Source organism: Hemitrygon akajei, chromosome 17, assembly GCF_048418815.1.
Source record: "Hemitrygon akajei chromosome 17, sHemAka1.3, whole genome shotgun sequence".
NCBI classification, from domain to species: Eukaryota; Metazoa; Chordata; class Chondrichthyes; order Myliobatiformes; family Dasyatidae; genus Hemitrygon; species Hemitrygon akajei.
Window position 1 is genome coordinate 52,813,179 of NC_133140.1, and position 12,902 is coordinate 52,826,080.

The window sequence follows — 12,902 nt, forward strand, 5'->3', positions numbered from 1 at the left end:
CACCACCACCACTGGCAGCCCATTCCACGCACTCACTACTCTCTGCGTAAAAACCTTACCCCTGACATCTCCTCTGTAGCTACTTGCAAGCACCTTAAAACTATGCCCTCTCATGCTAACCATTTCAGTCCTGGGGAAAAGCCTCTGACTATCCACACGACCAATGCCTCTCATTATCTTGAACACCTCTATTAGGTCACCCCTCACCCTCCGTCGCTCCAAGGAGAAATGGCCGAGTTCACTCAACCTATTCTCATAAGGCATGCTCTCCAATCCAGGCAACACCCTTGTAAATCTCCTCTGCACCCTTTCTATGGCTTCCATATCCTTCCTGTAGTGAGGCGACCAGAACTGAGCACAGTACTCCAAGTGGGGTCTGACCAGGGTGCAGAACTGGCATGCCCACAGAAGACAAAGAGTGGTTGTAGAGGGGTCATATTCTGCATGGAGGTCCGTCACCAGTGGTGTGCCTCATGGATCTGTCCTGGGACCCCTACTCTTTGTAATTTTTATAATGGCCTGGATGAGGAAGTAAATTTGCTGATGACACAAAGGTTGCGGGTGTAGTGGATAGTGTGGAGGGCTGTCAGAGGTTACAGCGGGACATCGATAGGATGCAAAACTGGGCTGAGAAGTGGCAGATGCAGTTTAACCCAGATAAGTGTGAGGTGGTTCATTTTGGTAGGTCAAATATGATGGCAGAATATAGAATTAATGTTAAGACTCTTGGCAGTGTGGAGGATCAGAGGGATCTTGGGGTCCGAGTCGATAGGACACTCAAAGCTGCTACTCAGGTTGACTCTGTGGTTAAGCAGGCCTGTGGTGCATTGGCCTTCATCAATCATGGGATTGAATTTAAGAGCCAAGAGGTAATGTTGCAGCTATATAGCACCCTGGTCAGACCCCACTTGGAGTACTGTGCTCAGTTCTGGGACAATGTTCTGCAGACAAATGAGACAAACGTTGAGCTTTCTGGCAGAAATGCACACTGCTTTGTTTGGAGGAAGAAGGGCACTGTACACCAACACCAAAACATCTTTTCAACTGTGAAGCATGGTGGAAGGAGCCTCATGGTTTGGGGTTTGCAGTCATTGAGGGAACAATGAATTCAAATTTGTATCAAGACTTTTTACAGGAGAATATCAGGGTAGCAGTCTGTCGCTTGAAGCTTAATAGAAGTTGGATAATGCAACAAGACAATGATCCGAAACACAAGAGTACATCAACAACATAATAGTTTAAAAAGAAGAAAATTCATGTCTTGGATTGGCCAAGTCAAAGTCCTGACCTTAACCCTATAGAAATGTTATGGAAGGACCTGAAGCAAGCAGTTCATGCAAGGAAGCCCACCAACATCCCTGAGTTGGCACAGTTTCATAAGGAGGAAGAATCTAAAATTCCCCCAAACCAATGTTCAGAACTGATCAACAGTTACCAGAAATGTTTGGTTGAAGTTATTGCTGTACAAGTGTCTCAGACCAGTTCCTGAAAGCAAAGGTTCCCATACTTCTTCCAACAAATACATGTAACATTGGATCATTTTTCTCAATAAATGAATGAACAAGTATTATGTCTTCTGTGTTATTTATTTAATTGAGTTATCTTTATTTGGTGTTAGTGAAGATCTGATCACATTTTTGTCATATTTATGCAGAAATAGAGAAAATTCTACAGGGTTCACAAACTTTCTATCACCACCGTATATCTTAATTATATTGACTATCACAAAATGCATCACCTTGCACTGAATTTCATCTCTGTTGCTCTGCCCATCAACTGATCATTTTCATTCTGTAACTTATGACTATTCTCACTATCAAGAATATCACTGATTTTCATGTATTTCTGCAAGCCTATTGATCATATCTAATTCACATTCAGATCATTAATATACATATATAAAACAAACAGCAAAGGTCTGAGCACCAGTTCCTGCAATACACCACTCATCACAGTCTCCCACAATCATTCTCTGGATCCTATTACCCAGTCAGTTTTGTACCCAATTTAACAACAGGCTCTGCTATGCCAGTCATAATAGAAATGATGTTTTTTTTTAAAGGGTATGTATTTTCATCTACAATGAAAATTTGATTTTTTAATTCCTTCTGGATTGGATCTGGAATTCATTAATTTCAATGATCTGATTCAATTTCTAAGTTATAATTGACAATTTAACATATAATCAGCATACAGGAATTAATTGGAATTGGAAGACACATCAGGGTCAATCCTTAAAGTGTTAAACAATTAGATTAGACTCACTTACAATCAAGTAAGGATTTAATTTTTTAAATATCAGTTTATATACTAATATTATTACACTGGTCATGATGCAAATCATGAGCTTTACGATTTGGCTCTCCCAGGCAGTGTAAAGTATAAAAATACATTAAAAAGTCATATCATAAAGATTAACTATTAATCAGCATGTTTGACCTGTCAGTAAGATTGAAGGATCAGACAGCATTTCTCTTGCATGGTTAAAAATGTCTTGTTGATGAATCATGTGCTCTGAATTGCTGATCACAAGATCCGAGCTGCACCAAACAATAATGAAACTGTATGTACTACATGTTTTCCTTAACACACCAATAACCATCCATCTGCTTTTCATGTCGATGGTACTTTATGCCCAAATGTAGCATTGACACTGGCTTTTCTGTGACAAATTGGAGTGTGCGGTTATGTGCAGGCTGTACAACTAACTTAGTAAGAAAGTGACTGGAAAAAAGGAAAACCTGTCATATTTTTTAATTTATTAAGAAGGGTTTTATAAATCAGGAATGAACTTTATTCCTTATGGTTTGAAGCTGTAGTCTATAATATGATCCCCCATGCTGGGATCCAAGAACATCGTTTCCTGTTTCCCTTCATAATCATCATCAAAGGGAGGTATTGCAGCTTCAGTAGAGAAAAATCCCTAACTGCCTACATATAAATGAGTTAACAATGTTTTAAAAACACTTCCACATGCCCCAGTAATAAGGTATTACACACTTCCTTTCTTTTAGTGATTAAAAGGCATTTTTAGGAAGGTTCTACTGTAGAGCACATAGGTTTAACTGAAATGTATGCATTTTTCCCCAGTACAATTAGCATCATATTGATAATAATCTGTTTTCAAAGACTATTATTTCTATATAAATTTCTTTGAAGATTTTGGAAGGAACAATTGAAGAAAGAAAAAATACATTTTATTGTAATGTAATCACGAGAATGTCAAAGCAATCTACCTAGTAATCCTGATGAAGGATCTCAACCAAATATTGCTTCCTTCCCATAGTTGCTGCCTGACCTGCTGAGTTCCTCCAGCATTTGGTATGCGGTGCGAAAAATGAGTCTACATCATTAGACCATTTTAACAATTAAATATAAGATTTGCATTGTAGAAATGTACATTCTATGAAATCAGAATGGCCAGTCTCTGGAGCAATTGTTCGTGTCAGTGTAAAGGGAGACAAAGAGGTAAGGAATCCTAATACTTAATTTAATTCCAAACATTACTGAGTTTCCCATTATATGAAAAAAGAGGGAAGTGTATAAAAACAAAATTAACATGTGCTATGCCATGCGACATGTACAGAGGGACCTCTGTGTGTATCTATATATATATGGAACCTATATTGATCGATCACTTTCTAAATGATTGAGTTCCAAACCGTTTATTTACATTGCAAATTTATCTGGACACATCTGCAGGACAGGAGCCTTGCAATGTCTTTCCCAATTGGACAGAGTAAGCAAACTTGACCAGGTTGGAGAAACTTCATATACTAAAATTCTTCCAACTTCATTGTCCTTGGAATCATAGAATTAAAATTACAACAATGCAGGAAATGGTTCTCCATCCTATCATAAATAATGGAGAGGAGAGAGATTGTGCAATAATGTCACTTTTTTTTCCCAGAGGTAAATCTTGCTCAGAGAGAAATATTGTTACAGCACCTGGTTGACAATAACTAAAAGTTAGCATTGAAATATTTTGCAGGGGCCCAGACTCAAACAAGTACTCAGTTTTTTCCTAAGTCTGGGATTTTTAATGTAAGCAAAAAAAAACTCTTAAAAGCAGCATGATGCAGCCATTTGAAGAACAAAGGATTATCGACCAGCAGTTTGCCTGAAGCTGGCTTCATCCAATACTCAGTTGGTTACAGTCTAGCAATCAACTGTTACTTGGTGTGAATTTATCATCCCTACACAAATAAATTTCCACTGTCAGAATTTCCACCTCGTAGTAAGTGTTGTTACCTTCAAATTATGTATACCATGTAGATAAAGGAAATTCTTTGGCACATCCTAAAAACAAGAACGAAGCAAAATCTGCAAAATAGCATGCCAGCTACTTCAAGTGGTGAAATGTGTATCTGTAAAGCATTGTTTTTATTAGGACAACTTAAGAAAATCTTCACTGCAGTGAGAACTAAAACACATATATACTATTCTGTAATGGAAAGGGAGTGAAAGCTTTTAATGTTTGTAATAGACAACCAGACAACTCGAAACAGGAGTCCTCTCTAGTACTGAGCCTTCGCCTGAATGTTTTTTAGTCAAAATATTGTTCCATTTCACAAGACCTTATCAGATTATGTTAGAGGTAAAAAAGTTTTGGCAGCCCTGCTTGGCAGGAGTCAATAATCTGTTTTGGGATTGTATTGTAATAGAGCAGCCAAAGGTCTCCTTTGAAACCGCCTTTTAAATAAGCATTCCTGAAGTTCAATTTCTGTAAATGAGCACAAAGAATGATGTATATGGTAAAATATTAGGTACTTTGAAACTGAAGAATAGTCAATTAGTTCAGGAATCTGTCTACTTATAAGGGAACTCATATTGAATCACAAGGCTGCGATTTTATGCTAAAAAAAAATTCTGCAAGGTATGGTTTGCTGCAATAACAGGATCCAGGCAGTGATACAGATTTAACTGTTCAGCAATGCGACTACTCATTTTGCAGATTGCAGTGAATCTATTACCTTTTGATTATTGCTGTGCATAAATGTTAATTATGAATTATTCTGATTATAATATTTACAATCTAATGTTTTTTTCTTTATAAATGATAAGAATCTCTCCCTGTCTTCCACCATGCCAACATTTCGATTCAGTCCAGCTTTGACTCGAATCACACTACAGTCAGGTGTGTGAGAAGAGTGTCACTTTTAGCAGGAGCAGTCTCTTTTAAACTGACAATCATATTTAAATATCAAAGGCAATAGTGGGAGGGAGGTAATTCTGCCCGGCTAATTAGTTGTGATGTTATCCCGGTCAAAAGTTATACATTGCGTAGGTGGTGTTAGTGATCCAGAACAATACATTAGCATTTAGACACAGAAATAAACATTTAAGAGATCAACTCGCATCACATGATGCAGGTGAATAAATGAAAAAAGTAACATTTGCTTTAAGGAAGTTGCTCAAGAAGTAAAGATTGTCACAGACTGCCACAAAATCAAAGCTCTTTTGTATCAAGTTCAGGCAGTGGAGGAAAATATGTAGAGAACTAACTTAAGTAATAAGGCATCATGAAATAAGGGAAAGGCAAAGACTGAATGATATGAGTATCCAATTGCTGTTTAATATTCCTCCAGATAAAATTCAAGACCTCATTTAACTGAGTTGCAATGCTGTGCTCTCCAATGATAACACTATTGCCAGTTTCCAATTTGGGTAGATTTTACATGTAAAGGTCAGTTGGACCACACACACACACAGAGAAGTGATGATGCCACATGATAACTTACTAGAGCAGAAATTCATGACACATCAAAGGCGTCAAATGCACTCTGTAATCATTTGATTGCATTGAATACTGCTTTTGCATTTGGGTGTTAACAATTCACATAAATGGACATCCCCATAATCTGTTGGTTGCTCTTTTTGTGTTCTGTTCTCTTTACCTGTGCGCTCAGCAGAACTGATTGAAGGGGTTCAAAGTGAAGTAATCGTTGTTGGAGAAACCAAGGTTGTGGAAGTAGTTTTACACATTTATAGCCATTGTTTAGGCTATTTTGATGCTTTTAGTGATAACCTTTATCTATTTATTAAGTTGGATGGAGCTTGAACTAATTACAACAAGGGCTCCATGACACTATGGAATCGCCATTCTCGTCGAGGCAGATGGATTCTAACCATGCCCCAGGGAGGGGTGAGGAGGTTTTATGGCAATTTGAGATAATTATACAGAATGCTCCTGATATTACAGTGATCCTGCTTTGACCCGACAGGTGTAGTAGCCAAGTTTTGTTCGAGGAAGCCATGTGAGAGCGAAAAATAAACACCTGAAGAGGACCTGTGAGCACACACTTACGGAAGGAATGTGATCATGCGACGTCCTCTTCCATTTCCATTTAGAAAACTTAACTTTTAACAAACAGCTTTGGAAATGATATTTTTTAACAAGTAAATTCAGATAAAGCTTCACCTGAAACAGCAACACTTGATGAAAACTTCAATTATAGTTGCCTGCATCAACAAATATCAACAATACCTGTTAAATATGGATATTTTTTCATTCCCTGAACATCCTTTAGTATAGCAAATACACTCAGTGGCCACTTTATTAAGTACACCTGTACACCTGGTCATTAATTCAAATACCTCAATGGCTAATCATGTTGAAACAATTGAATGCATAAAAGCATGTAGACATGGTCAAAAGGTTCAGATGTTGCTCAGACCTAATATCAGAATGGGGAAGAGATGTGATCTAAGTGACTTTAACTGTGGAGTGACTGTTGGTGCCAGACGGGGTGGTTTCAAATCTCAGAAACTGCTGATCTGGGATTTTCGTGCACAACAGTGTCTAAAGTTTACAGAGAATGGTGCAAAAAAAAAGAAAAAAGTCCAGTGAGCAAAGGTTCTATGGACAAATACACCTTTTAAATGAAAAAAGTCAGAAGAGAATGGCCAGACTGGTTCAAGCTGACAGGAAGACAACAGTAACTCAAATAACATTGCATTACAACAGTGGTGTGCAAAGAGCGTCTCTGAATGCACTTCTCACTGAACCTTGAAATGGATGGGCTACAGCAACAGACCATGAACATATTACATTCAGCGGCCACTTTATTAGGTACAAGAGATACTGAGTGTATATTTCGAAAGCATAATTTGAATCTAATCCAGGAAAATTTTGTGTTCCAGCATTTTCATTATGACTTCTAAACCCAATGCTATATTTTGTGCATCACAAATACATTCTCACTAGAAGTAGGAACAGATTTCCCTTATAAGAAAAATGTGATCTAACTTACTTTATTGCTGATATGTGAGGTAAACAACTAAATCAGATTAAAATTGCTACTCAATATTGAAACTACCTGTTGTCTAATTCATCTGAAACAGAATATTGAGGAGTCGATTTTCAAGTTCTTGGTTTTTCCCATTTCCCCAGAAAGAAAGCCCCATAGGTTTCACTTCCTTCTTTGGGAAATGTACGTTCACAAAATATATCTATGGCACAGTGCCAGTGTTGAATCTATATGGTGGAATGTGTGCTAGTAACAAGACAATGGGATAATGATTCATCTTTATTACTTGGTGGGTGACCTAGCAGATCACAGCACCTGCATATTGTAGAACCTGACTGAATTTAATTTCATAAACACAGGAGATCCTGTGCTCAGTTCTGGTTGCCTCACTACAGGAAGGATGTGGAAGTCAGAAAAAGAGTGCAGAGGAGTTTTACAAGTATGTTGCCTGGATTGGGGAGCATGCCTTATGAGAATAGGTTGAGTAAACTTGGCCTTTTCTCTTTGGTGTGATGGAGGATGAGAGGTGATCTGATAGAGGTGTACTGTATAAGATGATGAGAGGCATTGAGCATGTGGATAGTCAGAGGCTTTTCCCCAGGGTCAAAATGGCTAGCACGAGTGGGCACAATTTTAAGGTGCTTGGAGGTAGCTACAGAGGACATGTCAGGGATAAGTTTTTTACGCAGAGAGTGGTGAGTGCGTGGAATGGGCTGCCAGCGATGGTGATGGAGGTGGATACAATAGGGTCTTTTAAGAGACTCCTAGACAGGTACAAGAAGCTCAGAAAAATAGAGGGCTATGGGTAACCCTAGGTAATTTCAAAGGTAAGGACATGTTTGGCACAGCATTGTGGGCTGAAGGGCCTGTATTGTGCTGTAGGTTTTCTATATTTCTATGCTGAAATCCAGTGCAACCCTAACCCACCAAAATGCTGATGGAACTCAGTAGGTCAGGCAGCATCTATGGAAATGAATAAACAGTCATTGGTTTGGGCCGAGACCCTTCATCAGGACTAGAAAGGAAGGGGGAAGAAGCCAGAATAAGAAGGTGGGGAAGTGGAGGAGGAGGAGGGCAAGCTAGAAGATGATAGGTAAAGCCAGGTGGGTGGAGTAAGGGGAATGAAGTACGAACCTGGGAGGCAATACCTTATGCTTCTTATGGAGAAAAGGCAGGAAAATGGGGTTGAGAGGGAAATGAATCAGTAATGATCAAATGGTAGAGCAGACTTGATGAGCCAAATGGTCTCCTTCTGCTTCTATGTTTTATGGTCTTCCGTCTTATAATAAATGGAAAAGGTAAAGGCTGGAGAAGAAGGAATCTGATAGGAGAGGAGAGTGATTCATGGAAGAAAAGGAACAAGGATGGGCACTAGGTGGAGGCAACAGGCAGTTAAGAGTAGGGAACTGAAGAAGAGGAAAGAGGGAGGGGAAAACATTGCCAGAAGTTAGAGAAATCAATGTTCACGCCATTAGACTGGTAGTGACTTGGACGGAATATGAGGTGTCGCCCCTCCAACCTAAGAGTGGCCTCACTATGGCAGAAGAGGAGGCCATGGACTGACGTGATGGAACAGGAATGAGATTAGGAATTGACATGATTGGCAACAAGGATATTCTGGGGTTTTTTTTGTGGGATGGACCTCAGGTGCTCCACAAAGCAGTCTCCCAGGTCTCATTTAATGTTGAAGAGGCTGCACTGGAAACACCAGATACAGTAGGTGACCTCAAATGATTTGCCTGTTAAGTGTTGCTTTACCTGGAGGAACAGTCTGTGGCCCTGAATGGAGGAGAAGGTGCTGGTGGTTGGGCAGCACTTCCAGGGGTAAGTGTCCAAGGATTAGTGAAGAGGGACAAATGGACAAGGGAATCACAGGAGGAGCAATCCCTGTGGAAGGCAGAGAGTGGGGGGGGGGGGGAGTGGAGGGAGGCGATGATAGGTTTGGTGGTAGTGTCCCGTTGAAGATGGTGAAAGTTGGAGGGAATGATGTGTTGGATGTGACGGCTCAGGGGGTTGTAGGTGAGGACAAGAGTGAATCTATCCCGGCAGCAGCAGGAAGGTGTGTGAGCACAGTTGTCTAAGAAATGGAGGAGATGCAGGTGAGAGCAGCATCAATGATGGAGGAAGGTAAACCCCATTCTTTCAAGAAGAAAGACATCTCTAATGTCCTGGTAAGGAAAGCCTCATCCTGGGAACTGGTGTGGCTGAGACAAAGAAACTCAGAAAATGGGATAGCATTTTTACAGGAGGCAGAGTGGGAAGAGGTATAGTCAGAACAGCCATGGGAATCGGTGGGTAAGTGCATTTAAAGGCTGGATGGAAGTTGGAAGCAAGGTTAATGAAATTGATGAGCTCAGCATGGGTACAGTCATCAATGCAGTGCAGAAAAACTTGGGGGACATTACCAAGTAAGGTTTGAAACATGAACTGTTCCACATAGCCAACAAAAAGGCAGGCACAGCAAGGGCCCATGCAGATGCATGAGACTACACCTTGAGACTGGAGAAACTGGGAGGAGCCGAAAGAGAAATTGAGCGTGAGGACCAGCTTTGCCACGTGGAGGAGGGTGGTGCTGGAGGGGAACTGGTAGGGTCTGTCATCAAGAAAGAAGCAGAGAGCTTTAAGGCCTTCTTGATAGAGGATAGAAGTGTATAGGGCCAGGACATCCATGGTGAAAGTGAGGCGATCTGGGCCATGGAATTGGAAGTAGTTCTGGCAATCAAGAGCATTTGAAGTGGTGTGGATATCGGCAGGGAAGGATTGAACCGAGAGGGATAAGGTGGAGTCAGGTGGGACAGGAGCAGGCAGAAACAGTGAAACTACCTGAACACTTAGGTTTGTGGATCTGGGGTTAAAGGTAGAAACGAGCAGTGTGGGGTAACTGAACTATGAGTTTAGTGACTTATGGGAGGTCTCCAGAGTTGATGCAGTTGATGATGGTATCCGAGACAATTTTCTGATTGGCCTGCATGGAGCCCTTTACAGGGGGTAAGTGAGAGGATATGTCTAAAAGTTGCCTCCTGGAGGCAACACCTCCTGAAAGAGCAAGATAGAAGTCAGTTCACGACACTACAACAGCTCCCTTTTTGTCTGTGGGTTTGATGGTGTGGAGATAGTGGAGGGCAGTGCGTTCAGAGGGGTAAGGTTTGAAGAGGAGAGAGGAGTGGGGAAGTTGAGCCAGTTGATGTCTCATCGGTAATTAGAGATGAAAAGATCCAGAGCAAGCAAAGGTGCAGGTGAAGGGTGACAAAGAAAGGCTCCTGGTGAGGACAGAAAGTTCCATCTCAGAGAGGAAAAGGTCAGAACTTGAGTTAATTGATCTCATAGGAATCAGTTGAGGCTAATTTTTCAGTGGACAGGAAATCTGCTCCTCCAGGCACGTGAAAATTAAACTTTATCATTTTAGTCAAGGCTTATTAAATGGACAAAGACACTTGCAACACAGATATTGATACTTGTCTTATTATTTTTTTATGATGTGGAAATTGTTTTTTCTCGGAAATAACAGTTTAAAAATTCTCTGATCCAAACCCAGGCCATTTCAAATCCACCAGATGCAGCACAGAGACAAGGTGACCAGTCGTGTGACAAGAGTGATGGGCATGCTTCCCCTCAGCAACATCAAACAAATCGCAGAATCATGACGTGGTTGAAGAAAAGAACAAAGCTGCAGGGCCAGTCATGTCCATACTGGTTCTACGAAACAGCAGTCCGACTGACAATTAGATTAACAGCCTCCATCTTCCGAGTCAGATGTTCTCCTGACATCCCTGCTCCTTCATCGCTTGTCCACAAACATCTTCTGTGATTTTCTTCCCTCCTCTCCTGTAGTTCATAATCTCACCAAGTTCTGAAACTTTGTAAGGGTAAACAATCATTCCAACTTCACTGATTTTACTCAACCTTTGAAATGGCACAATCATGATAGCAGCTTAACTAGATTAGGTCCTGAGGGTTTGATGGTAAGGATGCCCTCAGTCAATCTCCCTTTCATTTTCCCTGGACTTCAGGGACTTACATTTGGTTCCTCACAAATATGTCTGCTTCTGAGCCAAATAGATTTATGTAGCTTTTACAACATTATTTCCACAATTCCCATGGCATTTTGATATTTATCAACATTATGGATGTGCAAATTGTGAAAGATTCCTTATGGCAGTGTGAATCTAAATTTATAATCATTATATAAATAAAACCAGCTTCCTACTGCCCTGGCTTGGGTTCAGCTTGTGTGTTTTATTTTAAATAAATTATAGCATCAGACTAGTTATCCACTTAATAAACTTTAAGTAACATCATCCAGTCAAAAGGACTTGGGGCTTTGCTTAAGATCAACAGGGCCTGAATCTATTGATCCTCTGGACCTGCTGTAGCTAGTTGCATCTCCACTTTTCAGGGATATTAGGGGATTAAAAACAAAACCACTTGTCTGTCTCAGGCTGAAGAAAGTTTGATCAGAAACAAGAATATTTTTGCGTTAATGTTCCTGATTTTAGTTTTGACTTGGCAGATGACTTATGTGTACTCTTTTTTTGCTTGTGGAATTGTTTGAGTTTATCACAGTAGTACCAACTCCACTCTGTAATTTTCCGCTGTCAGCTCATCACCAAAACATCTTGCCAAACAATCTCACTTCTGGTATGCTACAGAGATGTCACATATTTATTTTAAACAGCACAAATCATAAGACCTGTTTGATTGTTATACAAACCATTAAAATGACTGAGTTCAGATAAAAACCAAAATACAAAATCTGTGTTTACATTTTAACTGAAATTCTTTTTTTGTTGTTGTCCCACCAGATATCCCTTGGTTACTAACCTTTCTGAATCATCCTGGCAATGTAAGAGGGCATTTTACTTATCTGGAGTAGATAAATAAACCAACAATTCATGCCATACCTCTAGTGGCCACATGACCCATGCATCTTGAAAATCTCTTGCCATTCTGTCATGGTACAATTGCTCAGATTCCCCATATGCACCCGTTTAGTTCCTGAATATTGTACTCCACAAAGAGGTCTATTTTGACCTTTCTTGAGGTATGGCACATTTTACTGGGCACTGTATTTTTATTTATTCATCGATCAGATCTGCACATTGTTGGCAAGGCCTGCTTTTCCTGTTAAGGCCTAGTTTCCTCCTCAGAACCTGGTTGGGAGTTGCCTTTAAATTGCAGCACCATTCTGGTGATGGCAATTCCAAAATGCTGCTGGGATCTGTTTCTAATACATATCTCACAATGAAGGGAACACTGACATATTTAAACACTTACATAATACTTGACATGGATGAAAATTTGCAGGTATGGATTAATAAGTCACATGTAACATTTATGCTACACGTGTGCCAGGCTATGACCATTCTTAATATGAGAGGGCTTAACCAGCTACTCTTTATTGGCAATCCTGATTGAGAAGTTGCAGAACCTGGGCCTCTGTACCTCCCTCTGCAATTGAATCCTCGGCTTCCTAACCGGATTGGTGATAACATATCTTCCTCGCTGATGATTAACACTGGTGCACCTCAGAGGTGTGTGCTTAGCCCACTGCTGTACTCTCTATATACACTTGACTATATGGCTAGGCATAACTCAAATACCATCGACAGATTTGCTGACAATACAACGATTGTTGGTAGAATCTCGGGTGGT